This window comes from Perissodus microlepis, chromosome 18 (assembly GCF_051167445.1).
Source record: "Perissodus microlepis isolate ML-2025 ecotype Zambia chromosome 18, ASM5116744v1, whole genome shotgun sequence".
NCBI lineage: Eukaryota > Metazoa > Chordata > Actinopteri > Cichliformes > Cichlidae > Perissodus > Perissodus microlepis.
In genome coordinates this window covers 22,443,256-22,470,854 of record NC_140478.1, presented here as the reverse complement: position 1 = coordinate 22,470,854, position 27,599 = coordinate 22,443,256, and the positions used below count along the sequence as shown (strand labels likewise).

Genomic DNA, 27,599 nt, shown 5'->3' with positions numbered 1-27,599 from the left:
CCCGGTACCAAACGACTCACGGACCGGTACCGGTCCGAGGCCCGGGGGTTGGGGACCGCTGGTCTAGGACACATCCTTCTTAGATTTCTTAATCACCTCAGCTGGTTCCTTTCAATTGGGAGGAGCAGCTCTACACTGACCACCTCACCCTGTCTTTAAGGCTGAGGCCAGCCACCCTTCAGTGAAAGCTAATTTGTGCCGCTTGGGATCTCATTCTTTTGCACTCTACCCAGTTTAAAACTTTAGTAGAAAATTAAAGAAAAAAAATTACCTCACTTGCCTGGGGGAGAAATTTGACAAGTAAATTTCTTTTTGCCGTTTTATTAATGAATATTAATATTGTTAGCACATTTGCATGCAAATCTTGTAAAAATGAAACTTGAAACTTCGTAGTTAAGAGTAAAGGCCTGGTAAATAGCAAATTGCTTTACTAAATAAGACTATAGCAGATGCTGTTCAGGGTGTTCTTGATGTCCAGGCGGACAGATTGTGTGAGGTGCTAAGCTAACTTCTATTTGTCCCCAGCTAACCTCTGTATGTTTTAGTCTAACCTCTGTAGCTGTGTCCCAATTCATAGGCTGCTTCCTTCGAAGGACCCAGCCTTAGCAGCCTACGTAGGCCGAATTGGGACAGCCTTCATCGCCTGGCTGTGACGTAATCGGCCTTCAAATGCGGCCTCCGAAGAATGCAGCCTATGAATTGGGACACATTTTGCATGTCCTAGGCTAACTTCCATTTGTGCTAATTTCTATTTGTGCTAGGCTTATCTCTGTTTGTCCTCGCCTAACCTCTCTTTGTACTAGGCTAACTTCTGGCTGCAGTTTCATATCAAATATTGAAACAGCTCATCTAGCTCTTTGTTTGAAAATTAAGCACATTCACCAAAATATGATATGTTCTTTTATTTAGCTATTTTTTTTTATGTACACAGCAAGTACTTCAAGGGTACAAGCATCATTTCAAGCACATTACTGCTGAGGAAATTCAGCAGAGTCAGACCCTCTGCTGGCAATGGTTACTGTAATTGGTCATGAGTATGCACTGAAAGGTTTTGACGACTTGTGAACATTTCAAATCCCCACAGGAAGCTTAATAATCACCCCTTGAGGTTTAACTAACAAAGGAGGGAAATGAGAAAGAGCATCAAACTTCTCCATCAGCTGAATTAATCAGGAGCCTGAGAGCACTCTTCAGAGCACAGGCTAGCATCACATCTAATGACTGCAAGTCAGAGCACAGTGTGTCCCTAATTGGACTTTAAACAGACAAGGAGAGAGGGGACAAAAATATCATTGCGCTTCCATTAAACTCCATATAGCAGAGTGGAAGTTTAGACTGAAGTCAAGGTGGAATACAAAGTGATGACCTTACAGTGGGGTTTCAGTGGGACATACAGATTTCCATTGGAATGATAAATCTTAAGCACATAAAGCTGCACTCAGGAGTTTACATAAACTCATCATTTTGGGTTTTTAATGATTTAAGTGAACTGTTTTTTTTTTCCATGGTGGAATGATTGTACAGACTTCAAAAAACAAGAATTCAGTGAACAGGCTTCAAAATTATATGGTCAAATATGCTCCCCCGTTAATCTTTGGTTAAATATTAGCGCATTGCACCTCGACCAGACACTTCCCATCAACAAGCTTCTGCCAAAATTTTTGTTGGATATTGTTGGACCGCTTTTCTTGGCAGAATTGGTAGAGATCATTTAAAGTAGTCGGTTTCTTTGCACAGACCAGACTTTTAGGCATACGTCACGAATTTCCCTTGGGTTGAGGTTGGGGTTTTGGGAAGGCTGCAGTGAAATTACAATAAAATTCATGTTCATAATGAGTATATGTAAACCCTATGTAAACTTCTGACCACCGCTGTATGGAAGCTTGTTTCTACAGGTTTAAGTCAAAATAAAGTCAAAAGTTACTTTATCAGAAGCTGGAGTCAGTAAGTCAAAATCTTAACATGCCTCACTTGAAATTTTGAGATAATAACCTGATAATCTGACATTTTAAGTTATAGATGGGATTTTCCTTTGAGTGGCAGAAACAAAATGTTTTTTTTTTTCCAATGGTGGAAACAAACTTCCATAAGGATCATGTTTCAAATCCAGTATGTCTCTCTCTTTTTTTTTTTTTTAACAAAGCATATATTTTCAGGGATTAGCCAACTGTGCAGTAAGACCTTGATTTGTTCAATAGTAACATTCCCAAGTGTGCTTTAATACAACACACAGTTTGCATAGCAGGCAAGTCTGTAGTTTCTGATTTGCAATTCATAGCAGCTTCCCTCACACGTTTGCTCTGGTGTAATAGACTCATGTCATTGATGAGTCCCTGGGGTGTGCAGAGTGAATCCTTTCTCAGGTCTGTATTGATTGGTCTGAGAGTCCTACCTGATTTACATTGACAAGAGCAGCGGGGCCCAAATGAAAGTAAGCATGTTTCTCAAATTGGAAACACAAGGGGCACAGTGCTCTGCAAACAGACAGCTGGGAAGGTAGACGCTGACATTTAGATTGAACACCGGTGAGGAAGGCTGACTCGGCTGCTTTTGGGGTTTCTTTAGACGCAGTGGTCACTTCTAATTAATCATATACTCAAGGATTAACAGATTATTTCAGGTTTATTTTATCTTTTAAATGTGACACAGGGCTACTGTTATTAATTAGTTACTGATTTTTCAGTTAAAATAAATTATTTAATTACCTATTTTGAACTTCATTAACTATGATCATATATTTTTAAAATAAAATTATTATTGTGAGTTTAATAAAAGTTACTTTTTCATTCCCCGAGGGGACACCACAACACATGGATCTGAATATTTGATTTGACACTACCCTCCCATTTACCTGGGCTTGGGACCAGCACTTAGAAATGCTAGCATGTGACCTTCCTAGGGTGGGTTTGTGTGCCCTCCCAGTTCCAAACTAGGGATGTGTGAGGTGAACAAGTCTGGTTAACCGCTGGTTAAGGACTACACCATGGAGCCACTTAAAATATATTTATAGAACATTTCTATTCATATAAAATAATTAAATAGTGAATAAATTAATCTTAAAGTAACAGAGTTAAGTACAAAATGAAAATAAACTTTAATATACGACAGATATGCTGTGTATATATACACACACAAAGCCTCTGTAACCTTAGAAATCTTTAAGAGGTCACGAGTGTAGAAGATGTCCATGATACAGTCCTGGACTGCGCTCAGATCGTGGGTGGAACATGTTTTTAAAGCAAAAACATTCATTTGTATTTGACAGGGGGCAGATGATGGAGTGAAGCTGATGTAATTATGATGTTGAAGCCTGGTATGAGAGCCGACGGAGCCAGCAGCTCAAGGAAATGTGAGCCTAAAGAATGTCAAGGGTTTTAGTTTCTCTGAGGAACACGACAGATCTTGGGAAATGTCAATGTGTAAACACATTAAAAGGTTACGCTTCATCAGTCACATGCACCCGACAGGTGCACAGACGAATCTGCACACGAACAGACGCTCACTCTTAGACGTTCGAGGAAAAAAGACAACAAAAACCCCCACATAAATAAATGCAGGCAGATTCACAAAAAGCACACACACAGACTGACTGCATCAGTAAATGACCTTTTTGTCTAATCCTTATTTTTGAGTAAGCAGCACAAATGGCTTTTTCATGAATCTCAGAGACAACCAAATTACTTTTCTTTGCATAGTAATTTCTGTGAGAAATGGCAGGGTGTGCAAAGCAATGCCTGAAAAATGGGGTATGAGCAAAAACAGAGCAACAGTGAAGGGAAAAAAATTACAGGACAAGCACTCAAAATTTCCTCAGAGCTGTAATTTAGACACCACTAAAATGCAGTATTTTTTCCTCCCAAAGAACCTTGAATAATAGCAGCAGCATTGCACCAGGACAAAAAATGATTTGGTCTTCATAGATACACCACTCAGCCACCAGCTTTCTGTTCCCTTTCTGCATATCCTAAATTGTATTTAATAGCTTCAATCAGTGTGGGGATAGTGAAGCCTGCTGCTAATGCACTAGTCGTGTTTGAAGAGGGGGCATTGTGGGCGAAGCATCAGCCCGTCTGCCATTAATGTTGCATTACATGTCCCGTTCCCTGCTATAATTACAGCTCTTTCTCTGCCTCAGTTCAGACTCGTGTCTCGACCTGAGGCTGGGAATAAATCCAGTTTATCAGGGGCTGAGGATGAGCCTGATAAACTGGATTTATCAGGCCCTGCAGCACACACAGCTCGGCTGCGAACACCTCTTCCCAATGCAGGCGTGTGGCTCGGACCTGGGAGTGTCAGCCAAAGTATCAGCTGCATAAGGCGAGCTGCATGCCAGATATTGTTGGTCTATCCACACAGAGCTCGGGATCCCAGCCAGAGAATTACCATGCGCACCGGGGTGGAGGAATGTGGCTTGAGATGAATAGATACAGAAATCCTTAGTCACACTGTGCTGGAATGGCATCTGCTCTGAGATTTGTGTGACACTAAGCAGAAAGGAGTGGTGTGCATTTTCCCTTTGTTGCTTTTTAGGTTTTTGCAGAAGTGAAGACTCAGACCTTTCAGATGCGTTGCTCTAGGAACAGTAGGCCACAGATTTCCATAAAAAGCTGAAATTACCCTCAGCATACTTTTTTCTGGCTTCTGTTTGAGACTTTGGCATTGGATCTAACATTGTGTGAAATATGGTCAGTAAAAATAAGTTTATGCTTCTTATAACAATGGCTCTCACCTACAGTGTGGTGAAAAATCCTTGAGTCTCTTGTCATTTTTAAAGCGGTCTTGAGCAACCGTTCTTCAGGCTTTTACTTTGGCTGCTTTCCACTCACTTTCAGTCCAGTTCTTGCACCTGACTTTTTTCAGAGGAATGCTTTTAGTTTGTTTGGTAAGCCGCTTAACACTGACCTATGTCAGTGGATATGTCTACACATAACAAACAACGTAGAAATAAATCCATTTTAAATGGTATCTTTAGGCATTTTTTTTGGCAAAAATGCATCATTTGGTACCATTTCTTCAGTTGAATGAGCATGTCAATGACAGGACAGTTTGACAGGAATAAAACACAATTAATGCACCAACGAGGTGATTCTGAAAAAGCTATTAGCTGTAAACTTCGCCCATCTTAGCACTATGTGCAGTGTGTCCTTAAAAAAAAATGAAGAAACTGGACAAATGAGGATAAAAGAAGAAGTGGCAGTGTTAAAAAACAGTCTGCAGCAGATGAACTGTATCTACAAGTTGGCTAAGAGAGTTCAGGCTGTGCTGAAGAATAAAGGCGGTCATACCAAATATTGACTTTCAGGCTTGTTAGAATTGTACAGACTCTGGCTTTGCCTGATACGCTGTAATTACTGCAACCATTTCCCAATTTCCTTGCAAAATATAAAGAAAGACGTGCCTAGTGACTTTTGCACAGTGTTCTAAATTGGTATTATAACATTATCACACTGCCTAACAACCGGTTAACAGACAACAACATTAAGATTGTACAGCAAGACCAAAGCGTTGCAGGAAGCAAGCAAAAATGAGATAATTTTTCCAACTTATAATGTATAATTTTATTTAGTATGCTTTGGTTAGATTACTTTTTGAGGGTCAACTGCACAAACACACCAAACACACATGAGTGTGTCACAGTGTTGCTGTAATACAGAAATCTCTGTCTGTCTGTATGTGTGCAAACTCCTACACGATCAGAAGCTGAGAAACCAAAATTGCCACACAGGTACATTTTAGGCCTATATCCCACATTATGATGTCATTGTGTTTCCTAGCAACCACCTACTAACAGGCTAAAATGACACATTATGCACCTGTAAAGCCTCATGAAAGCATCTGACCAGTTCAACTTCATGACAGTAACATATAATTTATATCCACAAAACCTGACTTATGCATGGTATATTATGCACCGACTGTAACTAAGAAGTAAAATTGCTGGCCACACAATACTCTAGTATATGCTGTTGCTAGTTTCAATTCTACTCTTCTATTCTATTGTAAAAACTCGCTGAATAGATGCATTCCAATTAAAAGTTTAAAATACATTTCTTTGGCTTTGGGATTTATGGGGAACTTCAGATATTTATTAGAAAGAAGTAAAGGACAGATGTTCTCTAAGACATCTTAGGAACTCATATTTCTAATTTTCTACATTTCAACCATACTAAAGTCAGAGCCTTGAGAAAAGAGTTGTAGCAGACAGGTGATCAGGTTGAAGTTTGTCTTAATTAATTAATAAGCATAAAACTGAATTAGATATTGAGTGGAAAGTATTCTGAGTACAGAATGAGTCATATTGTATGGCAGCTTTTAATATCAACCACGTGCAACATAAATACCTCTCTCCATCCAGTGCTTGTTACACGGTGATAGTCTCTTGACAGTGATATACCTATTATCCCACACAAAGGTGTGTTATTATGGATCACATTATGATTATGCAGGAGTTTCCAATATATCATGATCTGCTGGCAAAAAGGGGATAATTTAATTGGGAGATTTATTATAATGAATTTGCATCTATTAAAAAATATACTTTACCAACCAAGTTTTTGAAAATTAATCTTTAAGCCATTTATAATTTTCAGTTTAAACCATCAAAGTCAATGACTTGTAGACCCCCATCCATGTCATCTTTAATTAAATCTGCTCTTTTAATGTAATTGGGTTCTTTATACAGAGATAAGCAAAAGTAGTTTATTTTTTGTAATAACTATTTTAAATAGCAAGTAGTACTGAGCAATGTTCCCTCTAATTTTTCATGTGTCTGAGCGAACACACAAACTCCCTGAGCGATCCCTTGGACCACTGTGAGCAACAGCACATGTGTGCACTGTGGTCACGCCAGCATCGAATCCATCCAAGTTACATGGTTTATTAAAATAATCAAATTACATCATTTACATTTATGTTAGAATACTTTTAATTAAGTGCTTTAGCCCACTTACAATGAAAATTTAAAAATAAATCTTGTTCATGACCTGTGTAGTATGTTAACACTATTGGAAGTAAAAATAACTTGAACTCCAATTTTGAAAACACAACTTTCTTTCTTTTTTTAAATTTTTTATAAAGCTCTGACTTGTATTATGAGTCTGTGGTCTGGGAGAGAGTCCTGTAACTCTCTGTCTGCAAAATACAGTATATAACGACCAATGTTGGGCAATTAATTATATAGTTACTTCTTCAAAAAAAAGTTACTGAGTTTTGCAAACAACAAAGGTTTTTTGCAGCTGTTTGCCTAAAAATGCGGCAAATGCGTTTTTTTAAATAAGCATTTCAAACTATTTACAGAACAATCAGCTGTTCTGCATCAAATTTGATACCACTCAAATTATTTGTGCCACTCAAAAAAATAATTTCTGTCCACTATGAGATAAAGGAGAACAACAGCCTGATACCTGCATGACAACAGGAGATGTATCACTCCTGTAACATTAAGCAGTCGCCTTATTGTTCTGACACACATAACAAAACTATTGACTACACTACACACTAACTACACAAGATTTGTGCTAAACGTCGAAAATCTCTCACATCTCAAAACACTGCCGTCACTCCTAAAACTTCCCCCTTCCTAAACAACTAAATGCCATGTTGCCATATCATTTTTTGATTGTTCGACATGGTACTTTTTTCGACCAATAGGAAAGGGTGGGGGTTTTTTTTGTTTTGTTTTTGCTCACAGGCGGAGAGTGCTTTCAAGCGTTTTCCTTATAAAACGCCGTTTTTACCATTTCTTCCCGCAGTAAATATAAACAACGATAGTATTCAGGAAGAAAACCAAACATTGCAGATATTTTTATTGTAACTCTGGTTTTACGTGGCCTATCAACACAATTTAAAAACTGGTATAAAGTCCACACTGTTTCCGTCAATTGTTCCGTCTGTCCTGCTCACATCTCCAATGGTTGTACAGGTTGTCATTAACGTGGCTTCACTCCACATCAGCATGTGTCGGCACATAAGGACGCTGCCATAGCCTGTCAGCGACGTTGATTAGCTGCATATATACGAATGTGAATTGCATTATTGGCTGGACTATGGGATGAGGTGGCATCGTTCTAATCCCATACGGGAGCAGCCAGTCACTTACTGACTAACACTGCAAAACAGAATTATTAAAGTATTAATTTTAATTTCAATTCAGGTTAGATTTTTTTTCTGTGCGCAACGCAGATTTTCCGTGCGCAGAGACCATGCCAGCAGTGCGCAATTGCGCAGCTTAGAGGGAACATTGGTACTGAGTATGCTGGATGAATCCAAATCAAAATGCTCTCCAAACAAGCTTGAATGAAAGACAGGAACTAAAAGCACGGAAGACTCATAAAGAAATATATCAAAATAAAACAGGAGGAGAAAACCATGAGGGCAAAGGCCTTCATACAGAGACAAGACAGAAGGAGGAACAAAAGGATACTGCTAGAAACAAAAATACATTCCTAAAACCTGAAACTGGGACAGTTATTTTGAGTAGCTGGTCTTTGACTCTTATCATTCATTATTGTAAATGATGAGTTGTAGCCATTATGCAGTCTGTCACATCTGATGTGCATGATCAGCCACAACATTAAAACCTGCTTCCTAACATTTTGTAGGTCCTTGTCTAAGCATGAAACTCTGCGTGTCTCCCGCTCTAGGACACTTGCAGCGGACCCTTTAGTCCTTTGTACTGTACAGTAGGACCTCCTTGTGGGTTCGTTTTGGCAGCTCAGATTGGGATCTGGGGAGTTTTTAATCTCAGCCGTGCTGTTAAGGGCAGTTTTTGGGACAAAGCTGTGGCCATTACTCTGCTGAGAGAGGCTGCTGCCTTCAGATCACAGGGATAGGTGTTTAGGTGTATGTCACAAGTTAAAGTAACATCCACATCAATAGCAGGACCTGAGGTCTTCCTTCAGAACGCTGCATTTTAATGAGAAGATCGGTTTTACTTACTTCACCAGTCGGCGGTTTTCATCTTGTGGCTGATCTGTGTGTACCTGTGTAAAAGATTCCTGCCCCGAAGGTTTCACAGTGACCTTCACAAGTTGTGTAGCGTTAATACGTGAGCATTTCTGGCCCTCGTCTACAACGGGGGTTGTGTCTCATGCAATATAATTATTTTCACACAACATCCCATGCTGCACTAAAAACACCACTGACTTACTGGTTGCTATGGGAATAAAAAGGAGGAAAAAAACCTCATGTTGCGGCCACCATTATCCCGCATTTCAGGGTTGTGTTCAGAGGATCCAAGAGCATGGCACACAGGAGGCAGCTGGTAAAAGCAAAAGAAGAAAAAGAAAAAATAGCAAGCATTGCTTACAAAAAGAAGGTTAACTGTTCCAAAACAACGAAGCATGAAAACACAACACGGGAGCAGGCCGAGGCTGAATCCAAAGCACAGGCAGAGTTCAGAGAAACAAGCAAGAACTAAGAGCTGAAATCTGAATCCGTAAATACACGGTGACGCTCTGGTTTCTGCTGAGGCAACAAGAGGTGGGAGGGTGGGAATGTGCTGCATAAACTGAAGAGGGCTGATGAGCGGTGTGAAAACAGGTGAGAAGAGGGTCAGGAAACATCAGGTAATGCAGCAGGGCAGGTGGGACTGAAGAGGCAAGTGAGTGACTGAGTCAATGACTGCACAAATTAGGCCTCCAGCTACACAATATATTTGTTCCCGACATCTAAAGCAACCCACCTAAGCACCACTGAAAAGCTGCACAGTGCAGGAGTGGCTCCACTTCAAGAGAGTGAAAAAAAAAATCAGAGGGCAGGCAGGGTGCAGGAATCACAAATGTTACAGCTGACTTTTGACCACAAAATTTAAACTGCTTGGCAGCTGCACGCTGTGCAATGTTAAATACATTTTGTCGGTTGTCAAAGTGTTTAAGATTAAAAACAACTATAAAACTACAAATAACCTATAGCAACTGTCTGGGGGAGGACAGTCTCAAATATCAGTGATAAAACCTGCTATGAACGAAACCTTACTCAGAACCCCATTTAAAAGCAAAATCTATGGAGGAAGCGATACCAGCATATGCAAATAAACTACGACATATATTTTAACACATGAACTGACGGTTGTTTAAAAAAAATCCGTCTCTTGGATAAACTGTGAAAAAATGTGTCAGCATCATAATAGAAACAGAATGAAATCACAAAAGTAGCATCAGTTATGTTTTTGTATACAAATATTTTAAGTCTCTGTAAAAACATTATCTCCTGATGCATAGTTACATTCACTGGCCACTTTGTTAGGTACATCTGATCAAACTTCAGTGGAAATATCTAATTAGCCAATCACAGCAGCAGCCTGCTGAATATCAAGCTGAACATCAGATAGGTGTGGTTGTCAGTGTCAGGGGCTCAGGAAGTTGCAGAAACTGCTGATCAGCTGGGATTTTCCTGCACAACTATCTCCAGGCTTTACAGAGAACTGTTTGAAAAAAGAGAAAATATCTCTGTGTGAAAATGCCTTAGAGGTTAGAGGTCAGAGGAGAATGGCCAGTGCCAAAAGAGCATCTCTGAATGCACACCCGGTACAGCAGCAAGAAGACCACACCAGGTGGCACTCCTGTCAGCTACAAACAGGAAACTGAGACTACAGTTAACACAGGGTCACTAAAACTAGACAAAAAAAACCAACAGTCTCACTGACTTAGTGAGTTTTTATTTCTGCTTCAGCTTTCACATCGCCAGAATTTGATGTAGACAGCACGAGAGCATGGATCCATCTTGCACTATGGTTCAGGCTGCTGTTGGTGATGCAGTGTTGTAGGCCCCTTGAGCATTGTTTAAACAGCACACCTGAGTATTGTTGCTGACCATGCTGAACATGAAAATGAGTTCACTGTGAGTGTATGGCCTTCACAGTCACCAGAACTCAGTCCAACACAGCACCTTTGGTGATGTGGTGAATCAGGGAGATTCACATCATGGATGTGCAGCTGTCAAATCATCTGCACCCGCGTGATGTCGTCATGTCAATATGGGCCAAAACTTCTGCGGAATGTTTCCAGAAACTTGTTGAATCTATGCCACGAATCATTAAGGCTGTTCTGAAGACAAAAAACAGGTTCCAATCCAGGGCTATTAAGGTGTACCTAACAAAGTGGCTCCTGGCGTTATAGGCATTTGTTTATTTCGTGTTGCAAAAATGAATTTCTTCTTATTGGCACTAACGTTTTTTTAAGCTTTACAAATATCAAGTGAAGCTCCAAGAGATTAAAGTTTGTTATCTGTATCAGTCACAAAACACACTTTACACAAGTTTTCCTAAATCACACTGTATCAAATCAAAGAAGCACAAAGAACATGTCTGATAAATGCTGGTCCCGAGGTATTTGTCAAAGTCTATTAGGTTATTTGTCTTTGTAAAAAAAAAAACAAAGGTGCATGGAAGCAGGCTGCCCCTGCGTCTATCTGCCTGTGCCTATCAGGGCCTTGAGAAGTCATTGATCCATGCAGACCCTTTGCTCATATGCCCGGCAGATGCTGCAGCAACAACAAAGACTTCTGTTCCTCCCTGACAGCACGACCACTCGTGTTTCCGTCAAGAATGGGTAGAAACCCTGGAGCCGTCAACCTTGCACAGCAGGATCAAATAAAACACGATGATAAGCTGGGGTGAAGTTTTCCAGACCTAAGAAATGCTGCACCTTTCATGTCCTCGAGTCGTATTAACATCCTGCAGAAAGCTCAGTAAATACTGCTTCTTACCTGTGGCCAACTGGCAAAGTGGACATTAACTGAGCTTTAAACTCTGTTATTGAGCCGCTGCCATTGACATCTTCATTGATCACCAGTATTCTCATAAGGCCCAGTAGAAACTCAGCTGATTAATCATTTAAGCGGATTTTAATGAGAGCACAAAGAGGCTTGAATTGGAAATTGATGATATATGAAAATCTTAGAGGGTGATACTGCCCTCAGCAATGATGGTTAATTGGCAAAAGGACTGAATTTATGTAAATAACATAATGAGCTACAAGGAGCGGTGTAATGAAAAATGTTGATGGATGTCAGTGACACAAGTAATTCTCTGTTATGTTGAACATTTGACAGCGGCATAAAGGAGCTTCAATTTATCATGCATGTGACAAGATTACTATTTTTCCCCAGTTTTGAACATCATGTATGTCACTTGTGAAACTGCTGAGATCACCACTGTGAGACCGCGATGGCTAAAACGAGGAAGACAGTTCATCAGGTGATCGAACAGGATTTAAGCTCAACAGAAAATTGTTTAAGGACTGTTTTTGCGTTACTTCAAGATAAACGTAGTCCATTTTCGTCGGCCTCAGAAAATAATGTTCTGTCAAAGTCCTTGGTGTGTCACATTATACACAGAGTGTACATTGGTGGGGCTGCAGAGCTCATGCCATGGCAATATAAACAGGGGTCACTTCCAGCTCATCACTTTTCTACATGCATTTTTAATGTTTTGTAGATCATTTTAACCTGAACCATGCTTTTCCTTAAGCTACAAAAGCAGTTTTTAGTGAGTAAACCTAACCAACGAGTGACAATGAAAGCAAAAAGTGAGTGCAAACTATGGTCTCCTAGCCATTCCCACCCCCTCCAGCCTTCTTGTCTGGATACTGTAGGTCTGTTAAACCTGATCATTATTTCTCGGATATTGTTACCTTGTGCAGGGTGGCATTATACAGCGCGACAACCTGGGATGAGAATATGTTATGGAACATTTACATAACCTCACAATACTTTTGAGTTATTTCTCCTGCTACATATTCACTAGAGACTGAACCGCAGCAGCAGGACAAGTCCGAACAATAACCACTTATCCAGACGCAGTTCAGCAGTCACAGCAGGAAGAACAGCTGCAGCTGTGCTCACAACCTGCAGCTGGATGCTGTTGGACATCTACAGTTTAATATGAGTAATGAGCATTAAATGCATCATGTAAAATGTCACATCATTTCTCCTCTTCAAGTTATCTGCAGCCTTTCTTTTACTGGACTGGATCACAACGAATATCCATGTGGATTAAAATTCATGTAAACCATATTAGGACTAAATTACTGAGACATAAAGGCAAAATCATTGCAAAGAAATCTACATTTTATGGTGAGTTAACAAAAAAATGTCCTCTGTGGTCTTCAGGGAGCGCCATAGAAAAGGGTTCAGCTTATTTTGAAGATTTGGGGTGTGGTCGTTTTACCTCAGAGTGAACGTTCTTGCCCCATCTCTCCTAATTTTAGTGATGCAGTCCTAATTTTTGTCTGGGTACTGTTATATAATGGATATAAATGATGACCTACAAGCTGGAGTTATACTAGTAGTATGCTTAGGAGAAACTTTTTTAGACAAACATCTCAGTAATTCTCAGAATTTAAAAATTTAAAGACCCCAAAGACGCTCAGATGTCTTATAGGTAAGTTCATGCGGCAGATGTGCTTTTGAATCTAGCAGCTCCTGCAGGGCTTTAACATTTCTGTAGAGAAGCCTGTTTTTGTTTTTTTACTGTATCCACCCAAAACTGTGTAACTAGAAATTTTGAGATAACTCCAAACTTTGACTTAGCACTGCTTGACATTTTTATTTTTATTTATTTATTTCACTGGCAGCAACAAGCTTCCATACATCTCTGCTTTTCTGGGTCAACTCGGATTTAATAAACAGTTCTCAGACCAATCAGAGGATGAGCTATCGGGCCTTTTAAGTCAGTGTTCCTCCAGCAAATCAAATCAATCTTCACATTATACAGCAGAAAAGTTACAAGATGTTTGCAGACTGTGAATTCAAACTGAGCTTGAAAACTGTCTCTAAACTGTATTATTAAAATAATCACATTGCATGTGTTTTTTTCATGTAATGAACATAATAAATAATTGGGAAATAGATGTTATGTTACCACATGGACCCTCCTGGGACTCCCGCAGTGACCCTCAAAGAGGTGCCGGTCTCTATTTTGAGAAACTGGAAAAGCTCTGCGTGGAAAAATCAGTGACATTATCAGAAAAAAAGAGAAAAGCAGAAAAAGACAGCAGCGAATACAAGAAGAAAGCTCGGACTGATTCAAAAACTCTGACCAATCCGAAGTCACATGACTCAACCACCAGCAGCGAACGGAGAGCGCAAAAGAGACGCAGAGCCTCGGTGTACACAAGCCTGCACACCGCCAATCCGACACGGCTATACGCCCAATTTCTTTTTAATTGAAACCTTTTACTCCCGCTCGGTGAGTACATTTCCCACTGCCATTTTCTTAAGCATATTTTTGTCCTCTTTTTCTTTCTTCCTGTTCTTGGTGTCGACACGGGGAAAATGTTTTCTCGTTTTCTGCATGCAATGATTTAAATCTTGGATGCAGAGTGTTTGTGCTCCGGTGACATCCACTGAGAAATAGCCCTACGTGCTTGCGGACGCTCTTGATATTTTTTCCCCCTCTTCTCTGTCTTCCTCTCCTCTTCCCGAAGCAGCTTTTTCACGAGCTCACTTGTTCCGATCTCGACCTTTTGCTTATTTTCTGGCTTTTTCCTCCTTTATCATGGCTTATTTTGGTGTGGTTTTGGTGCTTTTCTCGGGTCTTACAGTGTTTCTCTGGTGTTCGAGGCTGTACGTCTCCTCGGGCGCAAAAATAACAGTTTTGATTTTCATCTTTGAGGATTTTGCTTTTCCAATAGGTGAGAAATTTAACTTTGCTGGAGTTTGTTTTGGTGCTGTCTTTGTACTTCTTTCTGCAGCCTAGATGAGAAAAGTCTGAACTTTCCTTTCCTCCTTTTTTTTTTGTCTTTTTAAGTAAATGTCTCAAACAAACCTGGATTTGTTTTAAATAATGAACTAATTTGAGCTCTTTTAATGAAGAAAAAAGAGAAGAAACATAAATCAGTCACCATACTACAGTTAGAAAAATCTCCATTGTAAATGTGTAATTTGTTTCTATAGAGAGCGACTGGAAAAGGTGAAGGCATTCAGCTCTTTTGCTCTTCACATTTGCCTTCCAGTGACAGCATTGTGCAAAATTCAAACAACTTTATGAATGCAAATCGCTGGTATGCAAAAGGAAACAGATTCCTGCCAGCTGAACCAGACACAGCTGTGCTTCTCTGCCCTGTTTGTCTTGCTGCACACACAAGCCTTGATGCATGTGGGATTGATAACTGGTTGACAGTCAGGCTTTACGCAGAGAAGCTGGGAAACTTAAACTCACTAAATGAGTCAATGAAGAGGGGAAAGGAGTTGGCTGGAAATTCTGTGACAGCTCATTATGCAAATCAGGCTTGATAGATTTGATTAATAGTTTGACCTTGCTGTATCAGCCAGATCTCACCCACAAACCTGCAGGCAACAAATCCAAAAAGAACACTAAATCCCGGACAATCCATGTGACGTTCCCCTTTTAAATGGCTGCTGGAATCCTTGACCAAAGTTTTGTTTTTGTGCTCCGCTGAGGGAAACTTTCAGAGCTCTAGACAAAAACCTTTCAATCAGCCTCAAAAGATGTGTGTGGAGACGTTTGACAGCGTTTCCAGCCTTCAGACTTCGCAGGTCAGGGAACAGGTGGGGGAAGCCGAGCATGAAATGTGCTGCTACGCAAACAATACTTATCTCTCACAAGGGATGAGGGTGGGAGGCTGACTCTGGAATAGCCAGCCGATACACGCATGCACTGAATCGCTATGAGCTCAGAGAGGGGATGGAAGGAATAAAGTTTAGCCAGGCATTTCTGGGCCGGTCAGCAACCTGCCCGTATCCAGCGGAGGCCCGGCTTTACGTTTGTGCCCCCGTGGGCTGAGATGATCATTGACCCTTAGCAGGTGTACGATGCGGGCTGCCTTGAAGCCACGCACCACAGAGCCCATCTTCAGTGAGCTACGGATGAAAAACATTTTAGAGCGGCTGCAGCTTTCAAACTATAGGTCAAAGAACAGATTAGGAGAGCTGTCTCTCTCTGTCTCTTTTTATATCCCCTGCATGTGAGAGATAACCAAAGAGAAAAGCATATGGGCAAAGGCAGAAACAGAAAGAAAGATGATGGGATGCTCATGTGGAGGAGTGGGCTAAATGAGCACATACGTGTGATATCTACTTCAGTTCTGTGTTACATTATGCATGTGGTAATACCCACTGCTCCTTATTAAGGCTGCTGCTCTTGGATGCTATTTCTACGCCTGCATTTGTCATATTCAACACATTTCTCTGGGCAGAGTGTGTGTTTGGATAGCAGCAGCTTGACTGAACGACAGCCAGTGTGTACGTATGCATGCACCTGATGCTCACTTTTGTTGTGAGACGTGCCATTCGCCTTGCAGCGTCAGTATCTCGGCATCACGGCCAGTTCCTTCTATTCCCTGTGCGCAGAAATAGTGGTTGATTTCAGCACCATGGACAGCTCCCAACACTTTATTCCTTTGGCAGCTGGAGCGAGATGATTCTTGCCTGGAAGTCTGGAGCGTCTCTACTCACTAACCCCTGCCCTCTCCACCGCAGACGTCTTATTCTCAGCTATTTCAAGCTCTGCACCTCACATTCAAAAGCCTAAGAAAGGATAATTATCATTTTGTGTTTTATCAACAGGGAAAGTAGTTTAAATTAAACATTTGAGCATTTCTTGAACCATTTCAATATAGGAATCTAAAGTATAAGTTTAATTTAATACTTTATATGAAATAGAATTAATTAGTTTCTGGATTCACATGTTGGGGAATTAAATCTTGTTTTATGACCCACGCCATCTTTGTTTTCTGTTCCCAGAAGTGACTATATTTAGAGGAGAGAATTGAGTGCAAAGTTAACACCTGGAATCCTCACCCATAAACGGCACAGGTGCATCACGCAGACACAGAAACCTGCTAATTAGTAACAGATTGATAAAATAATTTCTCCCAAACCAGAGAGCAAAACTGTTAGACAGCACATATTTCACAGTCAGCCTTATTATTTATCACATAACTCCAGTGATGTGCTCCTGAAGGAACTGACACCACAAATTGAGGCCTAAGCAGATCGCCTGCAGCTGCCTGTGTCGGTGCTCCTCTCAATCAAATCAACCGCGCCCCTAAATTTAATTGTTAACAAATTCAAGGGTGATCATTGTTATGTTGTTATAAAAGAGAATATCAGCTTTCGACACTAAAACCATTTCCAGCACCAGGGTGTAAACATGCTTTTTAGTGCTTAGAGTTGGACATTTTGATTGACTGTACACAGGATAAACAGACAGATGTCAACAGCTGGTTTTCAAATATACATTTTGGAGCTTTGACATTAGCCCTTGCTGGCATGTTGGCTTTTTGGAGCCAGATGTTTGCCAGATTGGATGAAAGGGTGGAGTGCTAAGCTATCAGCTAATGTCAGATTGTTTTGTTAGGTGTTAGCAAGCTGTATTCATAAATTACATCCCTGCATTGCGCAGACACTCACATCTAATCATTAGTGCAAAGTAACAGATTAAAATACTAAGATTACATTTACCAAAACTGAAGCACAAACTTTTTGAATAGATTGAAGCTGTAATGTTTATCATCTGTCCATGAAAATGCTCCTAAAGGCACCAACAACACAGCCAGAGTGCAGTGGTCCAGTTAAGTGACTAAAAGAGCCTTTTATTCTAGTGTTCAGATGGATAAGTTACAAAAAATTAAATCCCTTTCAGGCATTTTTGTGAAGGGTAAGACTATCCATAGAGGTACTGGGCTGTAAATGTACGTTTTAATTCTGGAAATTTGGACATTTTAACATGAGTCTATATGGGTCGACTCACTTTTACAGCCAGGAATTGGCCACTAGAGAAAATGCACATTTTGGCTCATCCTTGTGGGCTTGATTCTTTTAATTCCCCCTCATACTGCATGTGATCTGTGGAAGTTTGTTTATGCCGCTGATACAAAAATGTTTTGGTCAAAATTTCATGTTTGTATCGCAAAATTTTGACTTGCTCAGAAGTAACACAAAATTTAGAGATATTAAGCCAGAACCTTGACATTTAAGATTACATTATTTTCTTTTTTTTTAGTGTGTGTGTTTTCAAGGGACCACAGTGAGCTGTTTGTGTTGACAAAATATAAACAGCACTATAAAAGCACACACTGTGCCCTTTAAGTTACTCTAGAGCTTAACTGAGACTTCTTCAGCAAACATTAAACACCAGCTTCATTAAAGAAGCTCAAGTGTAGCCGGCCCAATTTTAAAAACCTAACGAAATAACTTATTTTAATGATTTCTGCTGTGTTTTATTCTGTAGTGTTTAGTATTTAATCTCTAATCTTATGCACTAAGAATAAACAGAAGTGTAGCAGAGTAGATATTTCTGTTTTACCAGTATCAGGAACATTTATACATTTCCCAGAGGGTTTTCTGACCCAACCCCAACAGAAGTAACCCTATGACCATTTTTTACCAAAGAAGAAGAAGAAGCAGAAAGCATTTTGTGAGTTGGACTTTGTTGGCGGAAATAAACTTTAGCACACTGAGATTTAACACGTTTGCAGCCACACAGACAATAAATAAATGCAGATACATTTTTTTTTTGCTACTTTACACACAAAAATTACTCGAGAATTTAATAAACAGTCAAACTCTGGTAAAAAAACAAAATGCATCAGATTGTGGACTGAACACACCTCTGAGGAATCCACTTAGATAGGAACCTTAATCACAAATCCCATTAAAACCAACCACTGACTGATCCCACAACATGTATTGTCTGCATGCAAAGCCTAAAGATTATACCGCCGTGCCGAGTATTCCCAATCAGGGATACGTCATCCAAGGGGCTATGCAGACTGTCGGTGTGAAAGCTGCACAGGACTCCATTTGTTGCTATTTATTTACAGCTGAAATGGGTATTTGACCAAAAGCAGATCAGCAGCATACCAGGCTCAAAGTTTGGGAAATTCCAGGCTTAGTAAATCTAAAAATACTAAAAGAAATTCAGCTGTTTTAAAATTGATTGTGTTTGATAGCAGCCACTTTAAAACCTTTAAAAAGACACACATTTTGAACATGACTCATTAATGAATCAAGCTGTTGCACGGTCTCCATCATTACTGTAAACCTAAAAAAATGTGGTTTATTTCAGGCACACTCACTGTCAGAAACTGCTCTAAAGCACCCAGGTAATTTAGTAAATTAGTTATGAGTTCTACACTTTTGCCTAAAAAGCAAAGGATTCCAGGAGGAGACACAGATCCCTTGGAAGTTGCATCAGGAAGGCCACGCAACATAAAAATCTGCCAAATCAAATATGCAGAGCTTCCCACTGTGGCGACCCCTTGTGAATGAGGAGCTGAAAGAAGCTGTTATGTAGTTGTATAAGTGAGACTGGTCTTTTCTGTAGTTAGATTTCAAAGCCACAGGTAAAAAACAAAACAAAACAAAGCTGGAATATGCTCTACCTGACACTCACTGGCCACTTTATTAAATACACCTGTTCAGCTCTTTGTTAATGCATCGCTCTAATCAGGTCAGATGGGACCAGGCATTAAAAAAAACTTGCTTGCAAGTATCAATATTTTTTGTAAAAACATGAAACATCGTGTAGCAACAGTTCAGGCTGCTTGTGGTGTCGTAACAGTGCAGAGGATAATTTCTTGGTACACTTTGGGCTCTTTAGTAGCAACTAAGCATAATTTAAACAGCACAGTCTACCTGAGTATTGTCAGTGACCATGTCCATCCCTATATGACCAAAGTGTACCCATCTTCTAATGGTTGCTTCCTGTAAAAGAATACATAATGTGACAGGGCTCGCATCCTGTCAAACTGGTTTCTCAAACATGATGTTGAGTTCACCGTACTCACACGACCTCCAGAGTCACCAGATCTCAATCCAATAGAGCGTCTTTGTGCAGGGATGGGAGATTTGTATCATGGATGTGCAGCTGACACATCTGCAGCAGCTGTGTGACGCATTCATGTCCATATGGACCAAAATCAGAACAGTCTTTCCAGGTCTACGTAAAAAAAATTGGCTGGTGGATGTTAATTAACATTCTTCCCTATATTTTCATCTCCAACACAAAATAAGAACTGTAATATTTACAAATGTAGCATTTCCCACACGACTCTTGTTTGGGATTGGGATTTTTTTTTTTTTAAATTTTGTCAACAAATACAGAAACCAGAAAGCGAAGGATCACGAAGAGAGAAAAACTGGCTCCTGCCCGAATGTTTTTGTTCTTTTTTAATTGAATCTTTCCTGCTTGCATCACAGTGGATGTGTATTTGCATTAAAATGAACACTATTTAGTGTTTGTGACACAGCATGCATTCACCATGCCGTCACTCTGCCTACAAAATCTGTTGTGCACAATAAACTGAAAACATTGTCGGCACGTAACGTTTAGCAGCAGAAGAGAGCCTATTTTTCATTTAAATTGCAAATTCTTCCTAAAATGAAATGATAATCAGCTCTTTGTCGTGCTGTTTTTCACATTCATGGAAGAGAACCTCCACATCATCCGCATCCCCCTCAGCCTCATACATATTTCGACTCATTTGCTCCATTTCTGACTTTCACGTTTGACCTTTCACCCTGGGTGTCAACTCCTGCCCCAAATTATTACCTCAATATGCCTTTTAACCCCCAGTCTTCCCCCTTCTGGTGTCATAAAGCGGAAACATATTTTGTTATCTGCTAATTACCCACAGCTCTAGTGACCCAGTTACTTTAGCCTGCTGGAGAGGAAGCTAAATTTGGCAGTCACACAAGAGGAGAATTAAGGAAATGGAGAAATATGTCCGTGCCAAGAGATATGGGAAAGCATGGCATATGTTCATATGCCCTCGAGCAGAGCTGTGTGTGGACTCCCCCTGCTGCAACAGCAGGTGGAGTCTTTCCCCCCCCCTGTCATTCATTCACATACACATATTAGTAATGCAGGAGAAATCCTCTGTTTTCATGAGAACAGGGTAGACTCCCAACAAGACGGAAAGTAAAATTTTAAGAATACTTTGAATGTAATGAATTGGTGCACAGCGATGCAGTAAAGCAAAAATGCCTGAAAACAATGTCCCTGTGGAATCAGTGAGACTATATGTAAGCAGCTTTTACCATCAGAATCACCCCAAAACAGAGTAGTGTGAAAGACACACACTGACCTCACAGATCACGTTTCTGGTATGTTATTAAATTGCACCGATTTCAGAGATAATCAGAACTTCTATTATTGTAAGATGCGAGATAAAATGTCTTCCAGAGATATGACTTCATCCCATCTCACTGTACAGGTCACATTGTGCTTTATCTCCCGGCTGTCGTCGCTATAGGTTGCTCAAATCAGATTATGGCACTGCTCATTTTAGGCACGTGACCGTGTGCCCTCAGTCTTCATGCTTCACAGAGACTCCATAAAGAGGCTGGTAAAGCTGATGGAAAATAGAGTGTATTCTCCTTTGAGAAACTCTGCATATTCGCATACTTGTGGACTCTCACACAGTAAAGCATAGCCTTGCAGTTCAAAAGTCAATTCATCAAATATATGAAAAATATGTAAACGATAAAAGGCTGATGGGATAGTAATATAAAAGGATAGAGTCGCAGTAATAATTTATAAGCTAGCACTACCTACCAACCGCATGATGTATGCCTGCATTTTCCATCTTTGATATTCCGGTCCAAGGCCCAGTTCTAAGCTCCTTGAAAATGATTGGCATTGCAAATGTCTTTTTCCCTTCTTCCTTTTTTGAAGTTCGCTCATTCTCTCCTTCCATCTCACCTCCTTTTATACCCCCCCTCTCTCTTTCTCTCTCCTTTTGTTGCCATTTCCCCTCTCCTTCTTCAATTCAAACTCAAGACAGGTATTATGCAGAAGGTAATGGGGTGTGAACTGAAGGGAAAAAATATAAGAATAGTGCCTGACAGTCATCCTTCCTTGTTAAGATCCACAGCAGAACTGAAATTCCTGCTACATAGTAAACAGGGCTCGAAACTGGAAGGCAGGTTTCTGGTTAAATGTGTGCAGTAATGGGCTATTCTCTATTTCCTCTGCACTGTTAGCCAGTATTTACTGTACAAGTCCTGCAGGAGAAATTAGATTCCACCAGGCTCCTCTGGGCAGGGAGGAAAACGGCCCAGCAAGGACCTCTATTCATTAAGTCCTTAATTGCTAATTGGGGTCTTTGAATGATTCAGCAATAGCTGCTGCTGTTGGGGCATTAGCCGAGTAATTTATGGCTGAGAGGGAGCATGGAATAATGAACGAGGGTGAGACAGTGTTATTAAAAAAGGGCACTGGTGCCCACATAGTGTTGTTATTACACAGCCACCTTATGTTAATGCTCAGAAGTCTGTGGTATGCTCTTTTTTTCTGGCTGATTTTCACCATTTGTCTGAGTTAAATTCATTATGTTCTGCAATTAAATTTAATTTAGCAGTAATGCAATTTGACTCTGCACTCACATGCAAATTTAATTGTATATTTTTTGATTAAGCATATTATTGTGCCTTTGTGGAATTTGTGCATTTAAAGTGATGACGTCTCTTTCTTTGACTGTGACAGACAATGAAAAATTGCGGCGGTCCTATCAGCTGCAGTCATTATTCCTGCTCCAAAGTCTCCCAGTAACAATAAAAGCTGGTGGGTCACTGAGAAATTCTTAACAGCATTTTCCCCAGCATTTTGATAAATCTTCACACCTCATGCTGTGTATATTCTCACATAAGAGAGGACGGGGAAAAAAAAAAACTCATACATGGAAACAGCATAGTTTATAAATGTTTTTCTGTCCACATTTAGTTTCTCGTTTGGCTGTGATTCAAAAGAATGGAGAAAATGGGCGTATCATAAAAACTGATTCCTCTGTAATGCGCATGTCTTTGAAAAAGGAGACATAAATTAGATTAATAACCTTCAGGTATATTATTCTCACTCCCTACGGCCTCAGAGATATAGGTCTAGTAATCAGCTGTTGACCCCCTGGCAACCTCTGCTTGCTATGGAAAATGTATTCCCCAGCCTTACCACATTTCAAATGGTGCAACTTTGAAGGTGACATTCTCCATTTCTGGTTTTTCAGTTTCATTGCTGCTTGACGAGTAGAGTGTTTGCACACAAGTCGGTGGTTACCAATGGTTTTCAAGCCTCCATGAATGTGGGACAACCAATAAAGTTTATAGCAACTGATTGGGGAATACAAATTTTTCCGTGGGAACAACACATCTCTTACTGTGCTGTCAAGTTGTTTTCAGATAGTTTCATTTGCTGAGATTGAAAGTGGTTACTTCCTTTCATGTGCGGCGATTACATTGAAATTACAAACCAGATGTGATTAGTTTATTGCATTCAAACTAATCATTAATGCCCATTTCCAGCATAACATTTAATAAATCATAATACTAGGTTTAGTCCTAGTAAATAACATTCACTAATCTACATCACTCTACATGATGAGTAGTTAAAATAGTTTTTAATCATCATCCAATTGTTACTTTGATCTGTTGTGTTTTTCTATTATAAGTTACAGGGCGGCTCTTTGCACCTTTATACTGAACTCACAAATACAACAGTGTTATCAGTTTATATTCAACAAAATATTTTTCTGTTTTTCTGAGTTGAATTCATTACAGTCTCAGAGAAGATTGTATTCAATGCACTCCTCATGCAATTTTAACAAGGTTTTTCAATTTTGAAAATTAAACCTGTTTTTGTCTGGAGATGTTTTGCTGCTGTAATTAAGCTTTTTTACTGGCCCATGACTGAGAGTGACAGCCACAGACCAAGTAACTGAGTGATTTCAGCAAAGTTATTGAAGCATTTTGTTAAATCCTCACATCTTCACAACAGAAACATGGAAAGTGCTACGCGTCTGCAGGAAAAAAACAAAACAAAAACGATACCAGAAAGAATTAAAATACACGAATGCTTCATTCTTCATGTCTGTTAAATTCGGAACAACAGTCAAGAGAAAAACTCAATTAGCCTGGTATCACCATAGTGTTTATTGTTCTTATTACACATTAAACATTCAGGGTATATAGTGTTAATATAAGGCAGGGATGTCAAACATAAGGCCTGGGGGCCAGAACCTGCCTGGAAAAGATTTCTGTTTTTTCACAATTGACAATAATTTTTTATTTATTTTACAGCAGTAGATTCAAAGTTTTTCACACTGACAGGAGAGTTCAGTGGCCCATGATGTTAAATACCCCTGTTTGACACCTCCGGTCCCCTGATAAAAGGTTTAGAGGTGGTTGAAGAACTTCTATTCTCCAGACATGCTACTCTTGCTGTTTAGCCTCTTTTGGCTAAGCTAACCTCCAGCTTCATCTTTATCAAACATACGCTAAGGTGGAATCTATCTTAAACACCTTAAACCTACCTGTTGTTTATGGCTGATTAACATTTGTTTGATCTATTTTAATCTACATGATGATCCTCATGGTTTGCGTTACACATGTTAAACAGTAGAAAGAGAAGAAATAATCCATAGCTGCATTGGTGCCCAGTTTGTAAATTTAGATTGTATGAAAGCATAATTAGGTTTCAGTACACATTTATTTCCCTTGTAATGTGTTTGGCTGTCCATCAAAGAAATGAGGCAAAAAGGTGAAAAGGTGTCTTATTATAAACCAATATTTTGTTCACTTGAGCAGCCACGTTTTTCCAGAAAGGCACTACAAGCAAGAGACATGAGACACAGCTGAAAAACACCTGCCTCCTGATAAAGCAGAACCGACGTGTGTCGATGGCTCTGTTCAGACAGACTATGAAGATGTCTGCAAATTAAACTTTCCTCTGTTGATGAGAGTCAAGGTTAGTCACTTTCGGTTGTATGCTGTCAACTTGCTAAAGATAAAATGCTGCAGTGCAGCATTCAAACAGTGGGGAGTGAGTGTGGCCTGAATGCATCTTTCACATCCCATATGTGTTTGTCATATCGGATGAGGAGTTTTCATCTTTCTTCCTCAGACAGGAGCGTGAGTCAGTGAGGAGAGATCAGGGAGAGAGGAAGTGCTAAAATGATTACTTTCACCAGTTCCTCGCTTCTTTATCTCAGGAGAATTCAGGCTCTGAAGCCCCTGACAGTCAGTGTGAAAGGACCAAAGAGGATCCATGAAATACTTACGCTTGGAACCTCTGCAACACGGGAGGATGCTGTAGAAGCCCTGAACAAAAAAAAGAAAGGAAAACATCACTGTCAGAAACTCACTTCTGTGTTATAAGAAAGACTTTTAATAGACAAAACAAAGTCTGTGTGTGGAAAAACATGCCAGTGATGAGTTTGGATGTATTCACAGCTCCGCTGATGCATGAAGATGCAATTTTGCATTAATTTCAGGAGCGTTAAGCATGCCAAGATGAATCCAGCACCATCTCTCTCCTCCTGTCTTGCCTATCAGACTGCTTTGAATTCGATGTGAGCGTGTTTCCTGGCCTGGGACGTTTCCACCAAGCATTTGCCAGCAGTTATGCCACATGCTTCTTCTTAAAAGGCTTTGAGGATCTTAGAGCCTCATGAATATTGTAAATGGCCTTTGAAGTCTCTTTCTTTCCATTTTGAAAACCAGAGGAATAATGTTACTCCTTTTTCCTGTGATCACTTTCATTAAAAACATGTAATTGAGGATAACTGAGTGATGCTCTACGTGAAAAATGTGGAGACTGAAAGCTTCTGCTTAGACTGACTGTGGTTGTATTTTTGTACCAGATGCAGCCTGCGGTTATTTAAAGCGTTGCTTGAGCGGTTGCTCAGTGACCATCTGATGCTGTCAGCTGCTAATAGAAGTTTGACAAGTTTGCAGACATTGTAAGAAACTTCAAGCCATTAGTCGAGGTAATGTCTTGTGTCTACAAGCAACTTTGCACCAGGCTTTAAACTCAGAAACAGACATACAAACACTTAAGAAGCAATTTGCTGTTTTCAACTGTTTCTGGTCCATATAGCTGTTTTTGCTCGATGCCGTTCCCTCAGGCTTTGAAGAACCTGCTGATGCTGGGCAGGCATTTGTCTTCGTGCTCATTACCTTACTTATATGCTAACGTTTGAGCAGCTGTGGCTCAAGCTATAGAGGGAATGTCCCCTAGTCACAGAGATGGCAGTTTTAGAACAACATATATTCAACCCAAAGTTACTCTTGATGGCCGGTGAGCTTCTAATATTCAGGTAGGAAAGCTTAGCCACTTGCTATGCAATTATCTAATGAAAGTTTGGATATCTATGGTTTGGATGGTGCGGTGGTTAGGTGGTTACAGTTGCCAAAGGGTTCCTGGTTTGAACCTGCCTACAGGCTTTTATGTGTGAAGTTGGTGTTTTGTTCTTTCTGGGTACTCCAGCTCCCTCTTACAGTCCAAAGACATCCATGTTAGGTTAACTGGTCATTCTAAATTGGCCATAGCTCTACCCTGGGTACCCCACCTTCTACCCAGTGGAGGTTTCAGGTTCCCTACAATTCTGAATTGGATAAGTGGCTAAGAGTGTGGATCATTTGGGTTCTAATGTATATTTTAACAGTTCAGTGTATATTGGAACAGTTGGATTTTAGCAATAATGAACACATATACTGACTCCTCAAACTGCATGAAAATAAAATAATAAAATAATAAGGTAGCCTCTAAAATATGTCATTAACTCTGAAACAATACAACCATGCATGCTGTAAAGTCTGCTAATTATAATTTCAAGGCTGTACTTCCAGTAGTTTACTGGAATATTTTCTGGACCAAAGCGACATTCCCACCTCCAAAGCTAAAATTCTTTTTAAAGAATAAATCCTCACTGCAGTTTTTTTTTTTTTTTTTTTTAAGAATGAGCGATGGTGCAGATGTAAGACTCTTTTGTCTCATATTAATACATGTGATTAATCTTGTGATCACTGAAAACTCATTCTCTGTTTTAAGAGAGAATATGTATAATTGTTCAGTTTTTGCCTTTTGCTCTTTTTGACCTTTTTAGTGGCTTTACATTGTGTAGTCAAAGGAGCTTGCAAAGAAAAGCGTCTGGACTTCTTTAAGTTACTTGAAGACGTTTCACCTCTCATCCGAGAAGCTTCTTCAGTTCTAAGGTCAAATGGTGGAGAGTCCCAGATATAAACCTAGTGGGAGTATCCCCCCACAGAGGGACAAAAGGACCCCCTGATGATCCTCTAATCGCCTGAGCCAAGGTGTGAAACTGGGTGTGGGTCCCAATCAGCCAGAGTTTCGGGTGTGTTCATTGTGAAACCTGGCCCCACCTTATCATGCGAATTCCTGAGGTCAGATGGCCCAGGATGTGAGTGGGCGTTAAGGCGTCTGGGAAGGGATCTCAAAACTGGATTATAGATGGCAGAGAGTTGGTGTCGTAAACCCCCGCCTGTGTTCAAAGATGGTCGCTCACAGTGGACATAGATGGCCATCTATGTCCACTGTGAGCCAATCAACTCTGGCTGATTGGGACCCACACCCAGTTTCACACCTTGGCTCAGGCGATTAGAGGATCATCAGGGGGTCCTTTTGTCCCTCTGTGGGGGGATACTCCCACTAGGTTTATAACTGGGACTCTCCACCATTTGACCTTAGAACTGAAGAAGCTTCTCGGATGAGAGGTGAAACGTCTTCAAGTAACTTAAAGAAGTCCAGACGCTTTTCTTTGCAAGCTCCTTTGACTACGATGACCTGGATGACTGAGAACCTTCACAGACATATTGTAGGTCTTTTTAAAGAGTGGATGCAG

General features: G+C 40.1%; 1 protein-coding gene across 2 annotated transcripts in view; it reads left to right on the top strand.

Moving 5' to 3' along the window:
• Positions 1–13,959: 13,959 nt before the first annotated feature.
• LOC146367865 (RNA-binding Raly-like protein) overlaps positions 13,960–27,599 on the top strand; it is a 61,820-nt gene continuing 48,180 nt past the window's right edge. Inside the window, exon 1 of one of the 2 annotated variants that reach the window (XM_084912104.1) lies at positions 13,960–14,188. The gene's annotated coding sequence lies outside the window, so the exon portion shown is untranslated. Of the gene's footprint in view, positions 14,189–14,247; positions 14,634–27,599 lie in introns of those variants that run through there. The other variant, XM_084912105.1, reaches the window with a different exon arrangement.